This window comes from Piliocolobus tephrosceles, chromosome 2 (assembly GCF_002776525.5).
Source record: "Piliocolobus tephrosceles isolate RC106 chromosome 2, ASM277652v3, whole genome shotgun sequence".
Lineage (NCBI taxonomy): Eukaryota > Metazoa > Chordata > Mammalia > Primates > Cercopithecidae > Piliocolobus > Piliocolobus tephrosceles.
The window spans coordinates 83,459,251-83,469,501 of NC_045435.1; the positions used below are offsets into that span (position 1 = coordinate 83,459,251).

General features: G+C 46.0%; 1 long non-coding RNA gene across 1 annotated transcript in view; it reads left to right on the plus strand.

Annotated features, from left to right (window-relative positions):
• Nucleotides 1-6,105: 6,105 nt before the first annotated feature.
• LOC116418715 overlaps nucleotides 6,106-10,251 on the plus strand; it is a 12,550-nt gene continuing 8,404 nt past the window's right edge. Inside the window, exon 1 of the long non-coding RNA XR_004228849.1 lies at nucleotides 6,106-6,235. This is a non-coding gene — a long non-coding RNA (uncharacterized LOC116418715). The remainder of the gene's footprint in view (nucleotides 6,236-10,251) is intronic.

Genomic DNA, 10,251 nt, shown 5'->3' on the forward strand with positions numbered 1-10,251 from the left:
AAAAAAAAAAAAAAAAAAAAAAAAAAAAAAAAAAAAAAGAAGGAGAAAAAGTAAATCCCGAGTAGAAGTGAAAGGGGAGAAAAAAGTTATGAAAACAAACAAAAAACAAGAGAAAGAAAGCATTCTTATTTCCCCAACATAGTTTCTTCTCCCACCTTAGCTTTCTTCCCACATGAATGGAATGGTATATACTTATAAGGTTGATTGATGTCCCAGTTATTTTGTAGCTGCTTGTCTTTCCATTTAATATTGCACAGCATTACTGCATGAGGGAAGTCTAGCTAAACTTTAAAAAACAACATTACACAGCAGCATTTCCCAAGATGTCACAGTCTTCAGAATAAGATATATATATATATATATATATATTTTTTTTTTTTTTTTTTTCTTGGAGACAAGTCTCATTCTGTCACCCAGGCTGAAGTTGCAGTGGCAGGATCATAGCTCACTGCAGCCTTGAATTCCTGGGCACAAATAATCCTCTTGTCTCAGCCTCTGGAGTAGCTGCGACTACTGGCATGCATCACCACACCCAGCTAATTTTTTTTCTGTATTTTTTGTAGAGACAGGGTTTGGCCATGTTACCAAGGCTGGTCTTGAACTCCTGACCTCAAGTGATCCACCGGCTTCAGCCTCCCAAAGTATTGGGATTATAGGCGTGAGCCACCACACCCAACCACACCCAGGTAATTTTCAAAATTTTTGTAGTCATCATTTTTTTAAAAAAGGAGACATTCATGTTACTTAATAGAGTTGTGCCCTTGATCACCCATTTCTCTTGGTTGTTTCCAATTTTTCACCATCATAAATAATGCTGCCACCAATATTTGCATATACACCTTTTCCTAAATTTCAAATTATGTCCTTAGGATAGATTCCCAGAAGTCGGGTTGCTGGATCAAAGGGTAGGAACATTTTTATGGCTTCTTCTGTGTGTTGCTAGACTGCTCTTCCGATGAGTGGCTACTGGTTTAAGCTGCCGTTAGCATCACACAAGACTGCCAGTTTCCACTTGGTCTTCCTAGTGTGACGTGTTATGATTGAAAATAGTTTTGCTATTTTAATGAGAAAATAAGCTACCTCTCCATTGTTTTAACTTTCTTTGGTTATGAGAGACAATTTATTTTATTTTATTTTTATTTTTTTTGAGACAGAGTCTCGCTGTGTCGCCCAGGCTGGAGTGCAGTGGCATGATCTCAGCTCACTGCAACCTCTGCCTCCCGGGTTCCAGCGATTCTCCTGCCTCAGCCTCCCAAGTAGCTGGGACTACAGGTGCCAGCCACCAGGCCTGGCTAATTTTTGTATTTTTAATAGAGTCGGGGTTTCACTATGTTAGCCAGGCTGGTCTTGAACTCCTGACCTCATGATCCGCCAGCCTCAGCCTCCCTAAGTCCCAGGATTACAGGCATGAGAGACAATGAACAGCTTCCCCCTCTTAAAAATAAGCTAGTTAATACATCTTTTTTAGTAAATTGGATTGGGAAGAAGGCTCTGGCCTGCTCACAGTTTAACCTCTCTGAGCCTCAGTTTCTTCATCTGCAAAAGGGAGTGGTACCAAAGTGATTGTGAAATCAAGTGAGATAAAGTCTGGGATAACTTTTTTTTTTTTTTTTTTAGACGGAGTCTGGCTCTGTCGCCCAGGCTGGAGTGCAGTGGATGGATCTCAGCTCACTGCAAGCTCCGCCTCCTGGGTTCCCGCCATTCTCCTGCCTCAGCCTCCCGAGTAGCTGGGACTACAGACGCCTGCCACCTCGCCCGGCTAGTTTTTTGTATTTTTTAGTAGAGACGGGATTTCACCGTGTTAGCCAGGATGGTCTCGATCTCCTGACCTCGTGATCCGCCCGTCTCGGCCTCCCAAAGTGCTGGGATTACAGGCTTGAGCCACCGCGCCCAGCCGGATAACTTCTTTTAACAGTGTAGGTATTCATTACCGTAATCCCACTCAGCCTCAAATTAATTTACCTAATATTTGCCTATGTATTATAAAACCTTCTGCTTTGTCAATAATCTTTTTTTTTTTTTTTCCTTTTGAAACGGGGTCTCACTTTGTCGCCCAGGCTGGAGTTCAGTGGCATGATCTTGGCTCACTACAACCTCCGCCTCCCAGGTTCAAGTGATTCTCCTGCCTCAGCCTCCAGAGTAGCTGGGATTATAGGTGCATCACCATGCCCAGTTAATTTTTGTATTTTTAGTAGAGACAGGGTTTTGCCATGTTGGCCCAGCTGGTCTTGAATTCCTGACCTCAGGTGATCTGCCTGCCTCGGCCTCCCAAAATACTGGAATTACAGATGTGAGCCACCATGCCCGGCCAGCAATCTTGAAAACTTCCACTGCCTCCCAAATCTTGAAAAACTTCTCTCTTTGTGTGTGTGTGTGTATGAGACAGAGGAGAGAGAGCGAGAGCGAGCGAGCGAGCGAGAGAGAGAGAGAGAGAGAAGAGAGGAAAAAGGAGAGAGGAGAGAGGAGTGAGAGAGAGAGGAGAGAGAAAAGAGAGGAGAGAGACCTGAGGTCTTAGAAGGCTGGAGGCAAGGTCGCTCCTTTCCATTCTTTAATTTACTCAATTTTTCGAGGGAAATACTACGACTTGTTTGGAGTCTTGCGGGTAAGAGCCCTTCGTTACTAATGATATTAATAATGGCATCTGTTAATGCGGACGTCGTTATTATCTAACATTGGCAGAAGAAAGCTCCGCAGCACAAGGGCGCAGCCTCCCGTGTTCTGCAGACCCGATTTCGCATTTGGGAGGAGAGCTCCACTCCCCAAAGGTCAGTGACACTCCAGACCCTGCAGAGACGCCTCCAGGGCGCGAAGTGGACCCTGGCCGACCTGGCAGGGGCAGGAGCCAGAATCCATCAGTTAACCACTCTGAAGGACGTTTCTGCCTCAACGTTTTCCCCGTTGCTAGGAAACACGGCTTCGCCGCTGCTCATTGGTTAGCGCCCCCTCTTGTGTCTATGCCCTGTAATAGCACCCACAGTTGAGCAAACAGCAAAGACTGTTTAACACATGATTTAAATCGTCTTTATTGTGAAATATAACACACAGAAAAGTATCTAGGATATACACAGAGCTTGGAAAATAGATATTATTTATCTATTGTGTAACCCACCTACAAAAACAAAGCACTGCCAGCGCATTAGACACTGGCCCTGCTTCTCTCCCTCCTTCTCCCCAGCAGGTGTTTATCTTTTCCACTTTCCTTACAGTTTTATTACCAGTATGAATGTATCCTTTTTTTAGGATTTTATTTTTCTTTGTTTTCTGGCTGCTCCTCCAACTTGCCAAGCTGGCTCCTGCCTCAGGGCCTTCGTACTTGCTATTCCTTCTGCCTGAAACACTTTTCCTCCAGATAGCCACATAGCTAGACCTTCACTTCCTTTGTCCAATGTCATCTTTTCAGTGAGAGCTTCCCCAGCACTCCCTGTCCCCTGCCTTTTTTTTTTTTTTTTTTTTTTTTTTTTTGACTTTGTTTTTTGCTCTTGTCGCCCAGGCTGGAGTGCGATGGTGTGATCTCAGCTCAGTGCAACCTCTGCCTCCTGGGTTCAAGTGATTCTCCTGCCTCAGCCTTTCAAGTAGCTGGGATTACAGCTGCCCACCACCATGCCCACCTAATTATTGTAGTTTTAGTAGAGACAGGGTTTCACCATGTTGGCCAGGCTGGTCTCAAACTCCTGACCTCAGGGGATCCATCCTCCTCAGCCTCCCAAAGTGCTGGGATTACAGGCGTGAGCCACTGCACCCAGCGCCCCCCATCCTCCGCTTCTTACATAGCGCTTGGCACCCTCTGACACATTTTTCTTACCTCTATCTTCCCCCACTAGAGTTGAAGCTATATCAGAGTTTCTCAACTTCAGCACTATTGCCGTCTGAGGCTGGAGAATTCACTGTTATGGAGGCCTGGCCCGTGCACTGCAGGGCATTTGGGAGTATCCCTGGCTTTTACCAACCAGATGCTAGTTGCACCCTCCTCACCATGGTTGTGACAATTAAAAGTGTCTCCAGGCATTGCCAAATGTTCCCTGGTTGGTGGTGCAGCAGGATGGTGGCCAGGGCAAAAATCACCTTACTGAGAACTGCTGAGACTTTGGGCTGGCTTTGTTTACCCCTTGTCTAAAACAGTCGGGTATCCAGTAATCGTTTACTCACCTCAGTCTTAGCAGAGCCTGGCACACAGAGTGAAGTCTCAACAGAAATTTGATGAATGAGACCGGGTGCCATAGTTCATGCCTGTAATCCAATCACTTTGGGAGGCAGAGGTGGGTGGATTGCCTGAGCTCAGGAGTTTGAGACCAGCCTGGGCAACATGGTGAAACACCATCTCTACTAAAATACAAAAAATTATCCAGGCATGGTGGTGCGTGCCTGTAGTCCCAGCTACTCAAGAGGCTGAGGTAGGAGAATCGCTTGAACCCGGGAGGCGGAGGTTGCAGTGAGCCGAGATCGTGCCACTGCACTCCAGCCTGGGTGACAGAACGAGACTCTGTCTCAGAAAAAAAGTTTGATGAATGACTAAATGACTGATTGCATGAATAAGTGACTGATTGAATGAGTGACTAAATGACTCACTGAATGAGTGATACAGTGACCTCAAGGGTTGACAGCTACCTTTGAATCTTACCAAAGTATTTCCTTTAGTTTTCACTCCAACCAAAGAGTGTTGAGGTGGGAAATTCATCAAGAATAGAGGCTTGAGGCCAGTTGAAAGGAATCTTCCCCATAATCCCAGCACTTTGGGAGGCTGAGACAGGCGGATCAACTGAGGTCAGGAGTTCGAGACCAGCCTGGCCAACATGGCGAAACCCCATCTCCACTAAAAATACAAAAATTAGCTGGGCATGGTGGTGTGTGCCTGTAATCCCAGTTATTTGGGAGGCTGAGACAGGAGAATCACTTGAACCCAGGAGGCGGAGGTTGCAGTGAGCTGAGATCACACCACTGCACTTCAGCCTGGACAACACAGCAAGACTCCGTTTCAAAAAAAAGAAAGAAAGAAAGAAAAGAAAGAAAGAAAGAAAGAAGAAAGAAAGAAAGAAAGAAAGGGATCTTATCAAGCTTCCCCTGGGACGCTTTTCTTAGCCAAGTAACTTGAAACAGTTTTCTACACTCAATGTCTCCATGTCGCTACTCCCTCACTGTCTACACTGGCTCACTTGACTCCAACCTGAACTCTGCCCTCAGCACTCCCCTGAAACTGCTCTGGATCAAGTCACCAGTGGCTTCCTTGTTATGAAACCCATCAGCACTGTGAAGATGGAGTAACAGAGACTGGGTTTGCCTCCCACTGGAAACAACTAAAAACTGGACAACACGTGTGAAGCAACCGTTTTTAGACATTGGACATCAGACAGTGGAAGGCAGTGACCCCCAGAGAGGGGAAGCAAATGATGGAATTCCACAGTGGCCCTGGTCTACAGGCTGCAGGGCAGAGAGGGTGCTACGGACTGACATGTGTCCCCCACATTCATACCTTGAAGCCCTAACTCCCAATGTAGCTGTGTTTGGAGATGGGGTCTATGAGGAGATAAAGGTTAAATGAGGTTATAAAAGTGGGCCCTAGACCCGGCGTGGTGGCTCACGCCTGTAATCCCAGCACTTTGGAAGGCCGAGGTGGGCGGATCACGAGGTCAGGAGAATGAGATCATCCTGGCTAACACGATGAAACCCCGTCTCTACTAAAAATACAAAAAATTGGCCAGGCATGGTGGCGGGCACCTGTAGTCCCAGCTACTCGGGAGGCTGAGGCAGGAGAATGGCGTGAACCTGGGAGGCGGAGCTTGCAGTGAGCCGAGAGGGCGCCACCGCCCTCCAGCCGGGGGGAAAAAGGGAAACACCACCAAAAAAAAAAAAAAAAAAAAAAAGAGACTCCAAGCCTGGGCAACATAGTGAGTTCCTGTCTCTCCAAAAAATAACAAAATTAGCAGGATGTGGTGGCATGTGCTTGCAGTCCTAGCTACTCAGGAGGCCGAGGTGGGAAGATTGCTTGAACCCAGGAGTTTCAGGCTAAAGTGAGCTATGATCGCACCACTACACTCCAGCCTGAGCAACAGAGTAAGATCCTGTCTTTAAGAAAAAAAGAAGATGAAAGACATTCTCTCTGTCTCTATTTCTGTCTCTCTCTTTCCCTGTCATGTGAGGACACAGTGAGAAGGGAACCATCTACAGGCCAGGAAGAGAGCTCTCCCCAGAAACTGACCACGCTGACACCTTGATCTTGGACTTGCACGCCTTCAGAACCGTGAGTAATAAATTTCTGTTGTTTAAGCCATCACCCAGTATGTGGTATTTTTTGTTTGTTTTAGAGACAGAATCATGCTGTGTCACCCAAGCTGGAATGTAGCGGCACAATCATAGCTCACTTCAGCCTCAAATTCCTGGGCTCAGCCTCCCACCTCAGCCTCTCGAGTAGCTGGGACTACAGGGATGTGCCACCACATCCAGCTTCCCAATTTACGGTCTTTTGTTATGGCAGCCTGAGAAGACTAAGAAGAGTAGCCCAGGCATGGTCTGATGATCTTACTGGATTGAAGAGATGGGGGTTTGGGGAGGTGAAGGCCACTGGAGTTCTTAGGGCCGAGCACCACAGCAGAGACTGCTGCAGGGAGAGAGCAATGCCTGGACATCTCCAGAGGGTCCTCCTCATGTCTTTAGCTGAGTACTGATCAATGCATGCATGAGACAAGACTCAGCAACATTTTTCATCCTTCACTTACTTTATTCCTCAGAAGTTCTTGACACAACTGATTTACCTCTCCTTTTTTTTTTTTTTTTTTTTTTTTTTGAGATGGAGTCTCACGCTGTTGACCAGGCTGGAGTGCAGTGACGTTATCTCAGCTCACTGCAACCTCCACCTCCTGGGTTCAAGCGATTCTTCCACATCAGCCTCCCAAGTAGCTGGGATTACAGGCCATGCACCACCACACCCAGATAATTGTTTTTCTTTTTTTTTTTTTTGAGGCTGAGTTTCGCTCTTGTCATCCAGGGTGGAGTGCAATGGTGTGATCTCGGCTTACTGCAACCTCCGCCTCCTGGGTTCAAGCGATTCTCCTGCCTCAGCCTCCTAAGTATCTGGGATTACAGGCATGCACCACCATGCCTGGCTAATTTTTTTTTTTTTTTTTTTTGTATTTTTAGTAGAGACAGGGTTTCTCCATGTTGGTCAGGCTGGTGTCGAACTCCTGACCTCGTGATCCACCGGCCTTAGTCTCCCAAAGTGCTGGATTACAGGCGTGAGCCACCGCGCCTGGCCTCCTCTTCTTCTTAAAGCATTTCTTCCCCTTGGCTTCTGTGAACCCCTTATTCCTGGTTTTTTTCTTGTCTTCCTGTCCATACCTTCTGGGTTTTCTTTTCCACAACCTGAGTTTTAAATGCTGAGGGTCTTCATAGCTTGATCTTCAGCCCTATTCTCTTCTTATTCCACATTTGGTCCCCAGCACCTCACATAATGCCCGCCACATACTAGGAGCTCAAATATGTAGTGATTGCCTGTTCAGGTAGGTGTTGACAACTCCTAGAGTGTTGTGAGGTTTTTCACCTGTTTCCCAGCCCCATATATCCAACTGCATGAGACGTGCATCCTCTTACATGTCCCTTAGATACCTCAAAATCATCACATCCAAGATAGAATGTGTCATGTGCTCCAGCTGTTCCTCCCCAAATACATTCTGTTCTTTTATGATACTGGAGGCAGGTTGGAAGCACAGGCTCCGCGCCTCCCCCTGCCCCGGCTAGAGACTACATTTCCCAGCCTCCTTTGCAGTTAAGGGTGGTTAGTGACTAAGTTCTTACAGTAGAATGGGAATTAAAGTGATGTAAACAATTTCTGTGTCCTTGCTTAAAAATAATTTTCTTGTCTTCTACATCCTCTCATCTCCCTGCCCATAGACTGGAACACAGACAGTGTGACCACTTAGCTTTGATCCTACAGACTAAGATAGCATTCTAAGACACAACTGAGCCACAGACGGGTCCCTGAGTGACTGTGTGGAGCAGAGCTATCCCACCAGTCTGGACTGCTCAACTCTGGAATGCTACTGAAAGAAAAACAAAGTCCTAATTTATTTAAGCCATTGTATTTTTGTATCTCTTTGTCATAAAACTGCAAGTTCTATTCCTAACTAATCTACACACAAACCTGCTTTCCCATCCACATTCATAGAAGAACATACTGTCATTGCTGTATGACAAACTTCTTAGGCTGTAAGAAACAGAAATTCCCACTCAAATTGGGTGAAAGAAAAGAGGGAAGTTTCTTGCTTCATAAAATAGGGTTAACTGCATGGGTAGCTTGATCCAGAAGGTAACTTTGTTATCAGGACTTGGTTTCTCAGCTTCTCTGGGTTCTACTCCACTTCATGTAGACTCATTCTCAGATTGGCCCCTATATGGTAGCAAGATGGTGGCCACGATTCCAAAGTTCAGAGCCTCACATCATGAAATGCAACAGAGAAGTAGTTGCTTCTCTTAGAAGCCCCAGCAAAAGTCTCTGTTTTAATGATCTATTGCAGTGTAATAAACCAGTGCAAAGCTTAGTGGCTTAAAACACAGCAATTCGCTGTTTTTCATGATTCTTCAATGGGGTCTGAGCTCAGCTGTGTGGTTGAAGAGCAAGAGTGGGGAAAGGAGAAGAGGGGCAGTGGGGAAAGGGGACAGAAGAACAGGGATGGTGGAATGGGGAAAAGTGGGGGAAAGAGGTGGGGAGGGGAAAGGGGAAAGTGGAAAAGGGGAAAGAAGGGGAGCAGTGGGGAAAAACGGGGAGAAAGGTGGGGAAAAAGGAAAGAAGGGGAAAGGTGGGGGAAGGTGGGGAAAGGGGGGGGAAAGCGGGGGAAGGGGGGGAAAGGTGGGGAAAAAGAAAAGAAGAAGAGGATGGTGGCAAAAAGTGTAGGAAAAGGTGGGGAGAAAAGGTGGGGAAGGGAAAGAAAAAGTGGAACAGTGGGGAAAAGAAAGAAAAAGAGGAGAGGCAGGAGCTGTCAGGCCTCTTAAAGGCTCATCCTGGGACAGTCACATGTCACTTGTGCTATAGTCCGTTGGTCAAGGCAAGTCACCATTCCATCTGAGGTTGAAGGGCAGAGGAAGCAGGCTGCCTGTTGATGGCAGGGACAGCACATGCACCCAACGCGAGTGAAGACCGGTGGCTTCGTCTTTGGAGACTAGCTACTTGATTACCTGTGGTTCTATTGAGTTCTGAAACTGAATTAGTTGGTTTACAGACTATTCTGCTGTGCCACAGACACCTAAAAATGGAAAAAGGAAGAACAGACTCTGGCAGACAGCTGGTGCCTCTGCCTTGTGTCCATGAATCAATGACTAGAATATGCTGATTGGCAAAATGCCAGTCAAGACACATCCCTGGGGCTAGTGGTGGGGTCAACCCTCCCAAAACTCATTGGGTGCAGGTTTTATTTATTTTTACCTTTTAAAATATTGGGATATAATAAGCAAAATGTAAAATTATAACTATTTTTAAGTGTACAATTTAGCAACATTAAGTACATTCACAAGGTCTTGAAATCATCACTATTATTCATCTCCAGAACTTTTTAATCACTGCAAACAAAGCACTCTGTACATGTTAAGCATAACTCGCTATCTCAGCCTTCCCTCAGCTCCTGCCTGGTATCTTCTTTCTGTCTCTATGAATTTGCCTATTCTAGGTGTTTATAAGTGAAATCATACAATATTGTGTGTGTGTGTCTGGCTTATTTCACATTTCACTTAGCATTATGTTTTCTTTCTTTCTTTTCTTTTTTTTTTTTTTGAGATGGAGTCTTGCTTTTTCTCCCAGTCTGGAGTGTAGCGCAGCAATCTCGGCTCACTGCAAGCTCCGCCTCCTGGGTTCATGCCATTCTCCTGCCTCAGCCCCCCATGTAGCTGGGACTACAAGTACCCGCCACCACGCCTGCCTAATTTTTTGTGTGTGTATTTGTAGTAGAGACGGGGTTTCACCGTGTTAGCCAGGATGGTCTCAATCTCCTGACCTCGTGATCCACCCACCTAGGCCTCCCAAAGTGCTGGGATTACAGGTGTGAGCCACTGTGCCCGGCCAGCATTATGTTTTCAAGGTTCATCCATGTTGTAGCAGAAATCAGGATTTTATTCTTTTTTATGGCTAAATCATATTCCATACAGTGGAAGGCCACATTTTGTTTACCCATTCATCTGTTGATGGACACTTGGTTGTTTCTACTTTTTGGCTATTGTGAACACTGATGCTATGAACACTGGTGTACAAGTAACTCTTTGAGTCCCTATTTT